Source organism: Colobus angolensis, unplaced genomic scaffold (genome assembly GCF_000951035.1).
Source record: "Colobus angolensis palliatus isolate OR3802 unplaced genomic scaffold, Cang.pa_1.0 Scaffold129, whole genome shotgun sequence".
NCBI lineage: Eukaryota > Metazoa > Chordata > Mammalia > Primates > Cercopithecidae > Colobus > Colobus angolensis.
Genome location: NW_012114141.1, coordinates 3,900,220 through 3,918,253, shown reverse-complemented (window position 1 = coordinate 3,918,253; position 18,034 = coordinate 3,900,220). Strand labels below are relative to the sequence as shown.

The following is an 18,034-nucleotide window of genomic DNA, read 5'->3' as shown; positions in this document are numbered from 1 at the left end:
AATAAATAAATAAATAAATAAATAAATAAAATGGGCAGGCTTCTGACACATTAGAAGTGGAAATCCTGATAATAAAAAGATTGACTAACCTGTATTGAGTGTTTAGTATGTATATAAGGCACCATGCTAAGCACTTTATATGCATTACACTTCATTGAATCCTTACAACATCATTATAATGTTAGTACTATCATCTCCATATACAGATCAGGAAGCTGAGGCTCAACAAGGTTATACAATTTTCCCAAGGTCACACAGCTAGTAAGTGCAACAAAAAGAATTTGGATCCAAGCACTGTGATTACAACAGTCATGCCCTTAACCACTGCTTATTCCACTTCTGCCAAGGAAAGCTATGAATTGAAGGCATGAAACCATATGTAATAAAAAGTGACCTTAAACATAATACCTAAGGGATCATCAAGCTCAAGCTCAACTCCACCTTTCACAGAAGTAAGCAAGGATCCAAATGGTGATTAAGTTATTTGCACAAATCAAGCTACCTAGAACAGACCTTAATTAGAAAATTATTTTATAATGCTAAAAAAATAGAAACAACCTAAACATAGTTTAAAAATTATGGAATAACCTTACAATAAAACACCTTACAACCATTAAAACGATACAGAGCTACACTGATTACATGGATTGATATCTGTGGTATATTTTAAGGAGATAATAACATTTTAGAACAATGTTTTTTAAAAAATATGTATGTATGCAAAAACAGAGATGAGTATACACTAAAAAAGACAGATCACAGAAAGTAGGTAATTTTCACTTTCTTTTATATGCCTTTCTGCAGTATGATTTTTATAGTAAATATGCATTGTTTGTAAAATCTGAAAATAATGCTATTGCCAATCAAGAAAGTTCTTTAAAAACTGTTTCCTTTATAATTTGCTGCTCAAACTTCTCCCAGCTTGGGGCCTCAGGATAGGTTGGCACTCAAGTCTTCTTAGGGCAATTCCTGTTAGGTGGCTTTGATGATACCTAAAGCAACACTCAGGAGGCCATTTGTCAATGGAAGGGTTTTAGAGTTATTACAGAGGATAATTGTTCTCACAGTTAATAAAGAATCAACTTTTCACAAATGAAGTGTCTGACTTCAAGAAGCACAAGCATATTATTCAGTAGTGTTTTTAATAATATCAAATCTGTCAAGACTGTCATTTATGTCAACGTGTCAGGAGTATAAAATAAAGTACTCACAATGTTTAAAAGAAGGAGGCAGATAAGGACATGAAAGAGAGCAAGGAAACTGCTTCAGGGCAAGTCAAACAGAATGTAGCTGTAGCATCACACTTAATCTTTATTAATTCAATCTAGCTGGACAACAAACAATTATTGAGCTAATTTTTCTATGCACAGCACCATACTATGCCTACAGGGATAAAGATAAGTCAGGCATGACCCCATAAGGAACACTATCATTTTTAGATACGTGGTCTATGACACTAAAACTTGTTTCCCTGTATTAAATTGAGGTCCCCAAATTAAGTGGAAGTCATTTGATAACTAATTTCTCTTTTACAAGTGTTGTTTACAGTTGTTTATTTTATTCTTTGCTTTTAGGGAGGTGGAAGGGAGGAATGGGATGAAATGAGGAAGAAAAAGGCATAGTAGCAGTGAAAACATGAGAGAAAGCAATAAACGTATTAAGAACAAATAAAAATTTGAAAAAGAGAATAGAACAATGAGAAGAACGAAAAAGTGGCAAGCATGATAGAGTCATGTCTGGCTCCCTGCTAGGACAGAAGAAATGTGGTGACCTCTTAAAGGAGCATCCTGCATCTCCTGCCACATGCTTCGGTGCTGAAAATGCATCAGAGAGCCCCTGAGAGGGAATGATGCACTCCTTCTCCTTCAGAGCTTGTTTTCTAGCCTGCCCGCAGGAAAAGGTAAGGGGAAGCTGATATGAAACCTTTCACCTGCCCACCCTTTCCTTTCTCCACCATCCTGGTTGCAGGAAAAGCCATTCACACAGTCTAATGTGGTAGGAGCTCGGTCTCCCTAAACAAATAAAAAACAGCTGATTTTCCCCTATGTAACTGCAGAATCTGCATATACACATTTGACAAAAGAGAACGAGGCACTCTCCTCAGCAGATTTTCACTCCAGATTTCCTATATAGGGTTCTATTGATCCACTGGACAAGGAGGCTCAGTCTGGGGGCCCACAGTTATTAACCCATTTAGACTCAGAGAAGTAACTTTTCACAAATCATTTATTTCATCCTAGGTATTCACATACTTCACGATTTCTCCTCATCTTTGCTTATTCAAGAATTAGCAGATTCCATTAAGCAAGTTTTTATTGACTAAAGTTTTGCTTAACACTAGGGCTAAAAAGATAAGAATGGTCCTGGTTCCTAAGGAGTTTACAAATCATGGAGTAACATGCACAGATCATCTCAGTAGAGCATCACAAATCTGTTTTCCAAGCCCTTTTTTTTTTTTTTTACTGTGACCTTGAAAAAACTTATACCACAATCCTATATACAAGTACAGACAAACATACAAAACAGCATTTTCTCTTCTAGTCCATTCTGTTCGGTTTTATTTAACTGAAAAAAAAAAATGGGTCACAATTATAGGCTGAGAGATAGTTGAGGTGTTGTGGGAGAACAGAGGAGGGGCCCTTAGCCCAACTAAGATTAGAAAGGGCCTTATGAAGATGAAGTTTGTGCTAAGAAGAATCACAGTGAGCTAAGTAGAGAGGAGGAAAGATATTCCAGCCAACATCATGAGGCTTCAAGGCAAAAAGTGTGCAGTATACTCAGTTGTCCTACTGGCATGGATATTTCCACAGCACATACTGTGACAGGTGATGCATGGGGTGCTAAGTAGACAGGCGCATCGTGACTATCACGGAGAGATTCTGGAGCTGTTACTGCTGAGGCTGGGGCTAGAGTGGGGTGCTTGGCTGAACGGTTTTTAAAAGAGAATCATCCGATTGGCCTTTTCCAGAAATCACTCTGGCTATGGGGCAACTTAGTTTAAAAAGGGCCAAAAATGGAAGAAAAAAGAATAGTCAAGAGGTTAATGGAACAGTGGAATTGAGAAGTGATGGGGGTTTTTAACATGTGATGAGTGAAGGAGACATGAGATATCCCAGTAATGATGTCAGCAGGCAATAGAGATAAACATGAGAGTCATGAGCATACAGAAGGGAGTTAAAGCTGTGAGTATGGATGGCAAAGTGGTGAGAACAGGGGGCCAAGAACTGAATTCATGGGAGCCCCCTTCTCTCAGTAGTGGGAAAAGGCCAAGGAGGTCAGAAGGAGAGGAAAGCTGCAGGCAGGGTTAGAATAAGCAAGTCTACAGAGTACAGACATGGAAGCCAAGGGCTCATAGCATAAAGAGGACTGCAGGCCTACAAAATTAAAAGCAGCAGCAGGCCCACTAGTAGTAGCTGCAACAGCACTGTTTAGTAGAAGTAGGAGCAGCAGCCATCCCTCATGAAGCACTTCCTGTGGGCTGGCACAATGCTAAATGCATTGGACAATTTATGATATATCACATACTCATCACATTTGATCTTTATAATAAAAGAAGCTATTATCATATCTTATGATGTGAGGTTTAGACAGGTTAAATAACTTGCTTGATATCACTCAGTTTGTAGCAGAGCCAAGATTTGAATCTCTATCCTATCTGATGCCAAGACCTATTTTATTTTATTTTATTTTATTTTTATTTTTCCAACTTCTATTTTAGGTTTAGGAAGTACATTTTGTGACATGAGTAAATTGCATGTTGTTGAGGTTTGCTGCACGATTGATCCTGTCACCCAGGTAGTGAGCACAGTATCTGATAGGTAGGTTTTCAACCCACGCCCCTCTTCTACCCAGTAGCCCCCAGTGCCTACTGTTGCAAGGTCTATTTTAAAATAATTCAGTTTACAACATGGAACTTAGCTGTGGCCTTTGCAAAAGCAAACGCAAGATTACACAGTTGTGGGAACACAGGAAAAGAGACAGTAAGGAGAGAGAGAGTTGACCTTTTTTTGATTAAAAAGGACACGAGGGAAACTAACAGAGGAAGAAAGGGCTGGTTTCGGATGTGAGAAGTGAACAGATTCAGAGGCTGCAAGGAAAGTCATTCTAGTGAAACTTTTTTGAAGAAGAGGCAGGAAAGACAATGGGGAAGGGCAGGAGCCAGAACTCAATGGAGGTGCTGGCCTGCCGGGAGGGACATCTGGACGAGGGAGGGTGCTGCCTAGGAACTTCACACAAGATGGTAATCCAGACATCCCATGACTTCCTGTCATTTTGTGTGTCCTTTTCTTACTTTCCATGGTCTCCTCCAAACCCCACTCGTTTAGGGCTTTGAATGTCACTGTCTCAAATATGGATGTTTTTTAATAGTATGACTCTTCTTCTTTAGACCCTAAGCCCTCAGGTACCACCCACCACTTATGTGCCTGGGTCTTCCCTCTGTTCCCCCAATGTCCCACAAGGAAAACAGACTGTTTCTTCCCCTTCTGTGCTGTCCTAGAAACAAATGTTTTTCTGAGGTTTTCTAAATATGTTACTTTGTAGGAAAACATGGAGTGGAAATAATGAAAAGGATCTCCCCAAGAAAAGCTGTCCCCAATATTTTTTGTGCAGTGTAAACAGAATGAGACCTGGATTTGTGTATATTCAGAGGCTCTATAACTGTATCCTCATTTTTGTTCCACTGAAGCTTAATCCATCTTTATAAATTTTATTATAGAAATAACTACTTTTTAATTGTTTCACCCAATTTTAATACTCTGCACGCACATATCTGATAGTTTTCACATTTATTTATGTGTTTGTGGTCTGCTTTGTCTACAGGTGTCTGTCCAGCACAACATTCACAAATAACTGTGGAATGAAAGATTCTCTCTTTAAACCTGCTCCCTTGAAGACCACGTCTTTCAAGGCAGTCTATGTAATCCCAGAATCTGGCAAAGCTAAGTGTTAGCAGCAGAGCTCATACCCATGACTTTGACCTCATTAGTTCCATGTCCCAATAAACTCAACCAGTAGATTTTTCTAAAATAGGCATTTAAAGATAATAATGCACAGACTAAAGATTTATATTTGTTTCTATATCGATAGACCTATTAAACTCTAGAAGACTAAACACTAGTAGTTTGGACAGTTTGGACAGTACTAGTCCGAATTCCAGTGGCTACTAGACTCTCCCACTAAAGAAAATATGACAAGAAAGAGTGTGTGATTACCCGCTTACCCTTCGCTATCTACAGGGAGAATTGTACTTTCAGCATCTGCACAGCATGTATGGGCCTTAGTTGATTTTCAGGAAGCCAAAACATATAGCATGGATTCACAATATTTCTAGGAATCTCTATACTTAGATGGAGACAAGGTCAGATGATTCAAGGAAACTATACAGCTAGCTGTTAAGTTTTTAAAGTTGAATAAAAGTCAGAAACAAAACTAATATTCTCCCTCAAACACTTACATAAATTTTCTTCATATTTCTGAATTCTTTTGCTCTAGTTTTGGAGTAACAGTGCTATCTCTCTCTCTGTTTCAGGTACAAATATGAAAACAGTAAACTGAATAGAAATCCTTGATTTAAAGAACTCATGCCTGGGTGGGGCACAAAACAAAGGGAGAAAAGGTACAGGGAAAAGAAGCTCAAAAGACATTCTTGCTCCCTGCACTTCCAAGAAGGCTTCCAGCTATGATCCTGGTGTCCATCCTATCATACTGCTTCTCAAGCTACCTTTGCACTATACATGCAACAAAAAAAGATTACTATTTCTTGGTTTCACATAGAAATGTATTCAAATAAGGGATAATCAAAATCTGTTAGTGAAAGAAAATGGTTAATACACAATCTTCCATAAGTGTACTGTCTTCCCTTAGCCTATGGCTTTCCCCTTCTACCATCCAGTCAACTCCCACTGCAGATACAACATAGTAAGGTTGAACAGAAAGAAAATGAGGATGGCTGAGGCTTCTTGTATTTCTTTCCAAACGCTTTCTTGTTTTGTATAATACCTCTTCTTTCCTCTGTCGGCAATGATTATTGAAATGATCATTGGAAGCTGGTAATTCTAAGTTTTAATTATTATTTTATAGCCCTTTAAAACTGCATTACAAGGTATTTTACACAGTGTGGAAGTAGTTCATCTTAACTTAATTATCCAAAAGCTTTATAAAATCATCAAAAATTTTAAAGAAGAGATCCAAACATGATTAATTGCTTGCCCAGTATAAGCAAGGCAATGTTTTTGGCAGAGATTTATAATTCACTCCAGTTCAGTAACTAGTAAAAATACATGTAACAATGAATTAACACGACTGCATTATATGGGTAGTTATGCTTGAAAGCAGTACTAAAAATTAAGTAAGACATGTATATTTTAATATGGAACATCAAATTACACATAAATGGCCACCTTTCAAACCAACTTTTCATGAAGTAATTTCTGTTGCATTATTTAAAAAATCCAATTTAAAACTGTAACCTGTTATCCAAAATTAATGCAAGTACAACATTTGCTGCTAGAGACTGAGCCTATGATGTGGCTTCTTTGGCTTTTGTTTGATTTGTACTCTCAGTGTTCATAAAAAAGAAACATCTTTTAAAGTCAGCAACAGGGAGGGGAAAATTCAACCATATGCGAGGAAAACACACCACTAATTTCTAGTCAAGTGTATAACGTGGAGTCATTAAAATATGTAGTCAAGTAAGGTTTTTGAAACAAACTTTGGCTGATTTTCCAGATTTTCCACAGCAGGGGGTGCTTCATCTGAATTGGTCAACCATCCATAGAAGGCCACAAGAGCAAATCTGATGCGGCCAGCACAACCTAGAAGGGCAGGCGGATATTTTAGGAAGGAAGTTTCCTGTTCTTTGATTTATGCTATTAGCACAGCAAATAACTAAATTTAATGACCACAACTGACTCACCATAGAAATACCACATGATTCCTGCCCTTTGCTTGAAATCAACTGAGATCAGTCTTTCTAGAAAATAACCTCCCAGGTTCTCAACCTGTCCTCAGGTCTCAGTTTACTGATTTCATTTCAATATAACAAATTTAGTTAGTGCCTTGGAATGCTATGAAATTTAATAATATATCCATGAACTTTAGTCAGAGGTTTCCTCCTGGTAGCCTATTCTTGCTCTGAAGACAAATTACTTGAAAATAGACCATATAAAAGTCAAATACAAACTCCAATCTGACCAATCCTGCTTCCTTTGCATTGGCTATGCCAGTGGTTCTCAACCAGGGATAATCTGCTCCTGAGGGGATATTTGGTAATGCCTGGGGACACTTTTTTATTGTCATGGCTGATGGGGGTATCACTGGCATTTAGTGGGTAGAGACCAGCTAGTGGGTAGAAACCACAGATATTGCTAAACATCCTATAATACAAAGGACAGCCCCCGCTCCCCCCGCCAAAAATTATCCAGCTCAAAATGTTCACAGTACTGAGGTTGAAAAATCCTGGACTATAAAGATAAGACTGAAGGGTTAATACATACACCTGGACAACATCAGAAAGCCTGTGCTGTTATGAAGAAAAAAAAAATGGCTTCCAATACCCATTTTTTCCTGATCTCTGATATGCCAAGAGTAGTTGATTCCAGCCTTGCTTTTTTGAAAAAATATGGCTTACCCTACTGAAAAAAAGTATTGACAAAGTCATATATTCATTTTCATAGTTAGTACCTACAGCCTTAAAAATATCTATGCACCCCAAAATTATCTCCCCAGGGAAACAACTTTTTATTCTTTCAGGAATAAAATTACACTTAGATTTTCTAAAAATAAAAGATAAACTTTTAACATATGATGCCTGCTTGTTTGCTTTTTCTTTCTTTTTTTTAAACAATCTGGCAAAAACACATAGAACAGACAAACCACAGAGTTTATCAAACAGATACACATGGCACTCTGGGTGGCCTGAAAGCCACCAAACTCCACCTCACTCTTGCAAACAGCCCTTACTGGGAACCGGAACCAGGGCTTCAATAAAGAGCCCATGGTCATGGTAATGTGGGCAACACAGCCACTCTCAGTCAAGCACATACAAACATTCCCATCACCAGACTCCAGCTAAACTTCTCCTAAACAGTTTAAGCAACTCCAGAATTTGAAAATAGAAAATTTCCATTAGGCACCTAAATTACTTCTAAAAGTTTTAGGAAATGTTTAGCTTGCTGCCAAATGATAAATGTCCAGGACTGTGGCATTTTATTTCCTAAGATTCCTTAAGTCATTTTGAGGCTTTGCTTTAGTACTGTGGTCAAGGCCCTACAACCTTTGGTCTTGTTCTGACGGCCTCAAGAGAATGAGTTGTCTTTGGATGTTCTGCATAGAAAGGAACCTACGAACATACAAAGATTAGAGCCACCATGGACCTGAAAAGTCATTTTGATGTGAACTAGTGTTTCAGATAGGAAGGATAACATGAGCTATCAGTGAAATGCAGGTGGCACTACACAAACCATTGGCAATATTTTACGATCTGGATCCTGAACTTTCTCATGCACTCTGGATTTCAAACATTCTATTCTGAATGGGTATGTTGGGAGCCATTCTTTCTTTTTTAATTTTTTAATAATGGCACAGGTTCCCTGATGTTGCCCAGGTGTAAGTATTAGTCCTTAAATCTTATCTCTCTATAATCTATCAACATATATAACATCAAATGTCCCAGAAATTCCAATATTATTGCATCTACTCTCTAAGACTGTTTCTGCCACACAAATGCATAAATGTTCTTTGTTACATAGACTAGGTTGTCCCAATTTTTGGTTCAGAAAAGAAAATTTACTATTTGGAACAAAAAGAGATAGATTCCTATAACACATCTTATAGGAGAATATTCCTGATGAATTAAAGACCTGAAGGTAAGAAATGAAAATAAATGTGAATATTTATAAAAATCCCAATATTTATACCTCAACCTGGGGTTGAGGAAGAATTTTCTTGACACTGAACTACAGGCATAGAGCATGAACAAAGTATTTTATTACATTAAAAAAACTTTCCGATCCACAAAACATAAACAAAAGCATAAATAAATAAGAGCAATCCTGCAACAAATAAAAAAGACACAGGGTTAAGCAACTAAATAGCAATAGAGCTCTTAGAAATAAAAAAGACAAAGATAAACAGCTCAGGGGGAAAATAAGCAAAAATATGAATATCTAATTTGTGGAAATATAACTAGTTAATAAGCATGAAAAAAACTTCAACTTTGCCAGTACTCACAGAAATGCAAATTAAAACAAAGAAAAGATATGTATTTTCTGCCTATCAGATTGGTGTCAATTCAAAGTGATAATACCCAGTGAGGCTGAAGTTAGTGCCCTAATTGGTAATGGACATGTAAATTGGTATATTAGCCTTTCTGGAGGCAATTTGACCACATTATTGAAAGATTTCAAAATCTTTCCTTTGACTCAGCAAGTCTATTTCCAGGTTTGTCCAAAAGAAATAGCGAGGATGGTTTCATAAAGACGCATGAATATTAAATGCATTGCACATAATCTTTCTGTTAAAAGTGAACAACCAGAAGGCTGAGGGTCTCTGCCTTCATGCCTACGTCTCAAAATTACTAACTCCTGTTGATTCCACTGTCTGAAGAGCTCTTTTACGTCTACTTCTTCCTACTTGTACTGCCATTTACTAATTCAGGCCACCATCACCTTTCACTTGGATTACTGCAACAGCTTCCTACATAGCATCCCATCCCTTTCTGGTTCATTCTCTACCTGGCAGGCAGGATGAGATTTTTAAACACAAATCAAATAACCTCCCACTCCAGATAAAGGTCTTCACTGGCCTCCCATAGCCTTACGTCCAACCTCCTTGACACTTGTTGAGAACTATGGTGATTCCAATGCCTGATTACCTTGCCAGTCTCCTCTCCGGACCCCCAACAGACACACTTCTGAAGCTCAAATGGGCCATGATGATCTCTGGGCATGCTGCTGTTCCCTCTCCTAGAACACAGTTCCTCACACTATCCTACCCTTTCCTAACTTATACTGCTCACATTCTCCAGGGCTCAGCTTCGCAGGCACTTCCTGAGGGTCAACCTCTCCTGCTTCTCCAGCACTTGAGTGAAATGTAGCTCTTAGGCACCCACTGTCCACAGCATCCTGCATATACCCAAAACCACAGCACTGGCCACACTATGTGGATTTAACTGTGGGTCATTAGTTTACAGGTGTCTCAGGTCACTTCTATCATTGTATGACCTTTTCAGAGAACACAAAAGCCTTTGCATGCCCAGTATCTAGGGCTCCTTTCCTTATTCATACAAAAAACCTTTTTTGTTTGTTTGTTTGTTTAACAGTCTCACTCTGTCGTTCAGCCTGGAGTGCAGTGGTGCAATCTCAGCTCACTGCAACCTCCCCCTTCTGGGTTCAAGCCATCCTGTCACCTCAGCCTCCTGAGTAGCTGGGATTACAGGCGTGCACCCCACCACGCCCAGCTAATTTTTGTATTTTTAGTAGAGACAGGTTTCACCATGTTGGCCAGGCTACTCTCGAACTTCTGACCTCAGGTGATCTGCCTGCCTCGGCCTCCCAGAGTGCTACGATTATAGGCGTGAGCCACCACGCCGGCCACACCAAGTCTTTTGAGGTCCACAACAGCAAGAACATTTCTTTTAAACGTGTTCAACTATTCTGTAAGACATACCCTTGGGGTCAGTTGTCTGAGAGGGCAAGACACCAGGCAGCAAAGTACTGAAGCTGCATATTTTATAGACAATTTGTGTGGTTCTTGTGTCCTTGTTCAGTTTCCTTTATGCCTCATCAGATGTAATTTTTACTTGTTTTGGAAACAGAGCTCCTGCATAGTTCTCTTTATTCTTCTATCTAGGATAAATTATTAATCCTGTCAATAGAGCACATTAAAGGGCAGCTTTCACCAAGAAGATAATTTTATAACAGCTCCTTCATTCCAGGAACTTTGGTAATAATCAAAGATGAAAACCAACCTAAATATTCCTCAAGAAAATGGCTAAATAAATTATACATCTATACAATGGATTACTACACCACCGTAAGAAAAGAATAAAATATTTACTTGGAAAACATCAGGAAATAGTGTAAGGTTAAAAAAAAAAGAAAAAATGCTGAACAATATTCTAATATGCTGCTACAGTGTATGAAAAAGCAGGCACATGAATATATGCGGTGGTTCTTGAGTCAAATATCTCTGGAAGGACACACTTGTGGGAAGGAAAACTGAGTGGCTGAAATCAAAATGGGGAGAAAGGCCTTTCCCTGTATAATCTTTCACTGTTTGGCTTTGTTAGTATATTTCATATTTCAATGATAGCTTACTTTGGATTTTTGTTTAACTAAGTAGTCGTTAAGTGTTTGACAAAACTCTTTAGAGGAGAAGCACAAAGGCTAATCTTCCACCACTCCCAAAATGAAACAAAACAAACACCTTACAATTTCCAGTGCTCTTGAACGAAGCTGTGGAGAGGCAGCAGCAGCGTCTTCCCTGACCGGTGACGGAGCATGTCTGTCGCCGGGGAGCACTGCTGCCTTCTCTCTCAGGTCTGCTTTGCTCCTCTTTTGCAGTCCTTCATTCAAATTTCCTGAGCAGCAACCACTGTAAAATACTCTTGCTGTCCAATAATACTTAGGTACATTTCATTTTCTTAGAGGCAATGTGAAACTATGACAGTTTCTTCTAATAAAGTGGTGCTGGAATCAGCCTTAAAGGAAAAGCAAAACTATGAATTTCTACAGCCAAGAGTACTAACTACAAATTCTGCTTTTGTGTACCATAACATTAGAAAAAAAATGAATGGATGAACTAAAGAAAAGAAGAAAGAAAAAGAGAAAGAAAATCTTCTTCAACAGACTTCTCCTTTTCCTTTGACTTGGAATAGCCATCATGGCAGGACAGAGTGGGGCTGTTTCTTCCTAAGCAGTACTGGGCTACAGACTCCATCTACAACTAATAAGTTGTAATTCATGCCTTAGATTTGTTCCCTGCAGCTAAAAGATACGCTCAAGGGAGTAATATGCTCTGGATCTCCTGTATTTTCTAGCACTGATCAGCTACCATGCATTATCTACCAGCATATGACTATAGAGAGAAGGTCCTCTCCCAAAAGAGCACTGTAATGGAGAGAGAGAAAATTCAGTAGAAATCCCAAACAAAATATGATAATTATGAAACATCTTATTTCTTGTCTTATTACTAAGATGAAAATAAATACCTCCAAACAAAACTGCTAAATTTAATTACCAAGATTTTAAAAAGTACACCCTGAATTCAATATTATCTGAAACACGGAAGTGGACTGATACTACTCCAAAATGTTTAAGTGAGAAGAAAAAAATTCAATCTAATTGTCTTAGGAAAACATCAGGTGAAATAATATGCATGTTATTACCAAACAAAGGAAGTTACTAACCTGAAATAAAGATAGATATTGAAAAGTCAGTCCTTGAGACAATGCATATGCTAACAGCTGATACTACCTAAACCATATAGCAGAATGGTTTTCAAATCCAGGCCTAAGAAATACATATAAATTCAGATTCAACTAAAAATTAAGAGCTATCCTAATTCTGGCAGCCATAACAAATTACCATAGACTGGTAGCTTAAAACAACATAAATTTGTTTCTCATAGTTCTGAAGGTTGGAAGTGTGAGATCAGGATGCCAGTGTGGTCGGGTTCTGGTGAGGGCCCTCTCCAGGCTGCAGATGACCACCTTTTCCTTATATCTTCACATGGCAGAAAGACAGTGAGCTAGCTCTCTGGCCTCTTCTTATAAGGGCACTGATCCCATTCATGAGAGCTCCTCCCTCATGACCTAATTATCTCAAATCATCACACTGGGGATTATATTTCAATGTATGAATTTTGGGGGGACACAAATATGCAATCATAAGTTTATTCTATGTCAGAACTTAGTGTTTTACACTATACAAGATGCTTTCATATTCCAATATCTCATTAAGTTCTTAAAATAATCTTGTCAGGGAGGTATTATTCTCATTTGCAAGGGAGAAAACTGAACCTTAAAAAAAGAGACTTGCCTGGGGTCATTCACGTAATAAATGGCAGCAACCAAACTGGAACCTGGACCCTCAGACTCCAAGACCAATGTCTGTTCCCTATAAATAATATTTGTTGGTTAAATATTTTTAACTGTTTAACAGTTGTTAGTTAAACTTCATTTAGACAGAACATCGACAATGTAACCACGTTATTCTGTCTGCTGATAAAGAAAGTCTCTAAATTGTTTTTATAGGAACAGAACATTTACATGCTTTTTTCTAAGAGAGAGGAGAGAATGAAATGGGAAGAGAAAAATACTAAAATGAGATCAAATACAAATAAGCATTTAATTGTTCCTCTTCTATTTCATACATCTTTTTCTAATTCAAGTCAATTAAATATAGTCAATAGCTTTTGTGCTTACATATGTGCCAGACACAGATCTAAGTACAATCTGGGTTCCTACTCTCAAAGATCTCAGAATGTAGCAGAAGAGCCAGACCTTCAAATAAAAATTTACCACAAAGTTTCATGAGCATTAGAGGTAAAAAAAAATAAAATAAATGGCAATCCAGAGGAAGAAGTGAATGCATCTTCCTGGGAAGGAGATTCAGAGAGGAATGGCTTGCCAAGGATGTAGTATTTGGGCTGTGGAATGGGAACTGGCCAGCAGGAAGCATTATCTTCCAAGCAGAAGGCACTGGAGGTAAAGATATGGATCCTACCCTACTACCTGCCTTTACAGAGGAAAAAATAGAAGACTGACATGCCTAGAATATCATCTTGGAAAATGGAGTAGTCAAATGTACACTGGAGTAAGCAAAAAGGGAGATAAAAATGGTGCCAAGATTTCTTGCTTGTGTCATAAAGAATGCCATTAATGGACACAGGAATTCAGGCAGGAGCAGCAGACTTAAGGAGAAAATCATGAATAACATTGGGGACATGCTGGAGTTCAGGTGCTTATAGGAGCACTCCACAAAGCATAAGAAAATAAGTGACTTGAGATTAGGAGGGATGATGGGTTCACAGACCTGAGGAGTCATCCCTTAGGGAGTTTACAGAAGTATCACTTGTTTACTCCTCTAGGTTCAATTTCTTAGAGACGAACAGAGGCTGAAGAAGGCTGAATCACAAGAAACAACTCTGATTTGTGGTAAAACCCTAGGACTTTAAGAAAACAGTATACTACAAGTCTTTTATTTATAGCAGTTCTGATCAAAACAGAGATATAATCAGCAAAGGTCCTATTCATACATTGGTTGGACTATAGATCTACAGATAGAATAAATAACAATTAGGAGACTTTCAAACACAGCTGCTCCCAATACTGGTTCTTCCCTGCAGTATTTGAGGGAGGACCATTGTTTTCTCTCAGCCACAAGTATTTATGTACTTGGAACACTCCCTCAAATTTGGGTGTTTTTTCATCTACTCGTGAAATCTCGCCTGCCTTTAAAACGAAGGAAACAAAAATATGAACCCATGAGGTTGCTTTCTCAAGTTAAATGGAGAAATAATAAAAAACTCTAACCCACATTAAATTTTTTATACTAGAAAAGGGAATAAACTAGGAGTCTTTACTGCAGAAGAGCACTGTTCTAGGTTCTGAGACAGAAGTCACACCAGGAGAATTCTGGCTGCATAATGCCACTCTAACTTGAAAGTCACAGAAGTCTTGTGTGTCCTTGGGCAAGTCACCTCCCACAATACTTCTCCGTGTCTAAAAGAGAGGCCTCTGTCTTCCCAAGACTCTCTGAGAGCCTATGAGAAGTAACATGCAGGCCTTACTTGGAGGGTCTTGGGAGAAGTCTATAAACAAAGCCCAAAGACCTCAGGGCTACCAATTAGCACAGTATCAAAATGCATGCCAGCTATTCACTAGTTCCTTTGAATGTATGCATGCAGCATCTTCTTTATACTCAAATAGTTCCTATGTCAGGATGCAGAGAGCATTCTCCTCTCTTCAAGTTTCAGAAGGACTCAACTTCCCCAGTCCTCCAAGATTTGGAGATGGCGAGAATTCCTCCTGCCCAGTACAGGAGACTGGGAAAGAGGAAAGCTTGCTATTCCTGGTCAGAAAAACAGCACATCAAGGGTCAGCAGAAAAGGAGGAGATGCTGGAAGTTCTATCTGTGCACAGAGAAATCAGGAAAACAGCCAATGGCTGCTGTTCAATTTTGGGAGGCTTTCTCTAAAAGTTAAGAATGATTACAAAGTGAGTTGAGTATGCATTCCAAGCTAACTCCCAGAGTGTCTGATAACTTCACCAGGAGGCTCTGATTCTTGCCCGCCTTCTCAGAAGTCTTTTCGGGAAATTTCTCTTTTCTTGCCTTTCAGGATTTAAAAATATGTTATCATTAAGGACAGAAGGTCAAAATGGTCCACTAAATCCTCATTTTCAGGAACCTACAAATCTTAACTCTGGTAGCCTCCATAGGCTCTGAGGCAAGTCCTAGTGCAGGGCAGTTTCTTTCCACCTCCCTGAGCCCCATTCCCTCCTCCCCTCCCTCCCAAGCTCCTTGCTTTCCTAGTTGTCTCTCACTCCTTGCTCAGCATCACCATCTTCATCTCTCCTGGCATCTTACCCTCAGATTTAAACTTCCCAAGCCTCCCCTGTGGCATTCTTTTAACCCAGCACTCAAATTCCAAGTCTGTCGTGCAGTAATCACCACCACTCCCACCCCCCCGCCCAATCCCATTCACAACTGACCTTGAGAAAATTTCTAAACTCACAGCCTCTACTGTTTCACCTCCCACTCACTCTCAAACCATCTGTCCCTCCACAGAAATGGATTTTTGCCAAGGTCACCCACAACTTCCATGATAGCAAATTCAATGTTTCTGAGTCCTCATGTCATTTGATAATAATAAGGATAGCATCACCCAATATTTACTAAGCATTTCTTATATGCCAAGCATGGTACGCCATACTTCTCATACTTTAGCTAGGCTTCACAACAAGTAGATGAAGTGGGCTTTACAATTAGACCCCTTTTATAAATCGAGCCTTTGCGAAGTAATGCAACAGGTAACAAACATCACACACCCTGTGAGCTAGGCAGTTAGGATTCAAACACCAGCTTAGCTCCAGAGCCCAGGCCCTCAACCCTGCAGATTGCAGCTTTCTCTCTGCAACATCAGACTGCACCCTTTGCGTGGCTCAGTACTTTCTCCTACGTCCTTTGTGGTCTCTATCTGGGGCTGCTCTTCCTTGGTGCACCCTTAAACATGGATTTCCCCAAGGTTCTACCCTCAGCTTCTCATCCCTAGAGGGCTCTCTTATGGTCCCGTGCCTCAATTATTATACACAGAAATGCAAAATTGGCCTCTGTAGGCAGTCTACTGCCTGGTCTCCCAAACTGGTCTATCTCCACAGATGCCTCAGCTAAAACATGTACAACATGGACTCAGCTCATCTACTCAATTTGAATGAAGTGCCCATTTCGAGATGCTCTCTCAGCCTCCTGGAGGGCCTCCCTCCTAGCACTAACCACATTGTGTTGTAGTTACTGGGTCTGTCTGCCTATCCCGTGTATCACCGTTGCCTCCCCAGTGCCTAACACAGGAGCTAGCGTGCAGTACATGCTCACACAGCAATTATGAAATTAGGTAATGCAGAGCCTTTGGCTGGTCATATAACCTCCCTAGACCTCAATTTCCTCACCTGGAAAATGACAGTTGGAGCACAGGAATGGGAGTATGTTCCATCCTGCAAGCTGCCTTTGAAAAACGGGCTGCTGTCAAATAAGCTGAGACATGCTGCATGTTCGCCTCTTGGCAATTCACTTTAGATATCACATTGAGAGCTCTGACAATTTTTTGTTGTTGTCTAAATAAGGGTTTCCCAAACTTAGTTGACAATAGAATCTTTTCCTGGAGTATCCCAGCCCCTCCAACATGAGTGGTGCTGCATGGAGTGTACACTTTGACAAACTCCAGATCAGTGGTTCTCATTGTGTGTGGTGGGAGCAGGGGAAATGGGCAGGAAGGGGGAACCCTACACCACTGACACCTAGTGGGTAGAGCCTACATCTTACAATGCACAGAACAGCCCCCAAAACAAATAATTATCAACGCAAAATTGTCAGTGGTGCCCAAGTTGAGAAACCCTGTGCTAGACCAACCTTTACGACCAAAGTCCCTTTTAGCTCTTAAACTTCTGATGCCACGAAGCCATAAAAACTTGTTGATGCTCCAGATATAGAAAATGGGACATCTCATTTAGAACAAAGACTAAGCAATGATGCATTCCTTTTAAACTAACAAAAAAGGTTTGATCAGAATGTTTGCTAACCATTCTTGATTATTTTCATATTTGTCTTCTATGGTTTATTTCATGCTCTTTGTATTTTATTATCAATCTTTTATTTACAACATATTTTTAGCATAATATTACGGAGCAATCACTGGAAAAAAATTCACTTTGGTCACTACTAAAAAATTAAAGAGAAATGCGACAGTTTACACCATATTGTGCAATCAGATGTTCTGCAAACATTCTGTGAAGGGTTTACCCAGTTCTTCCTTAAAGAATAACTTAAAAGTAGTGCTAAAAGGGATGACGATTTTGTTTAACATTTCACTTCAGCTAATAAAAAAATAAGTCTGTGTTCAAATTACATTTGCTTCAGGGAAGAAAGAAAAGAAAAATAAATTGCTTTAAATTAAATACATATCAAGGACAAAATGAATAACTAGCAAATAAATATTTTAAATTGATTTTTTTCAGCCACTCACATCCCGTTCTTCCTTCACCTTAAAAAAGGGTGGCCAGGCGCAGTGACTTACATCTGTAATATCAGCACTTTGGGAGGCCGAGGCAGGTGGATCACGAGGTCAGGAAATCAAGACCATCCTGGCTAACACAGTGAAACTCTGTCCCTACTAAAAATACAAAATTTAGCCAGGTGTGGTGGTGGGTGCCTGTAGTCCCAGCTACTGGGGAGGCTGAGGCAGGAGAATGGCGTGAACCCGGGAGGCGGAGCTTACAGTGAGCCGAGATTGCACCACTGCACTCCAGCATGAGTAA

General features: G+C 39.2%; 1 protein-coding gene across 2 annotated transcripts in view; it reads right to left on the bottom strand.

The window, feature by feature from the left end:
- PLCL2 (phospholipase C-like 2) overlaps positions 1-18,034 on the bottom strand; it is a 211,021-nt gene that overhangs the window by 151,333 nt on the left and 41,654 nt on the right. Inside the window, exon 1 of one of the 2 annotated variants that reach the window (XM_011933714.1) lies at positions 11,433-11,632. The exons of the other annotated variant lie outside the window; for it this stretch is intronic. The gene's annotated coding sequence lies outside the window, so the exon portion shown is untranslated. Of the gene's footprint in view, positions 1-11,432; positions 11,633-18,034 lie in introns of those variants that run through there. 2 annotated transcript variants of the gene reach the window in all.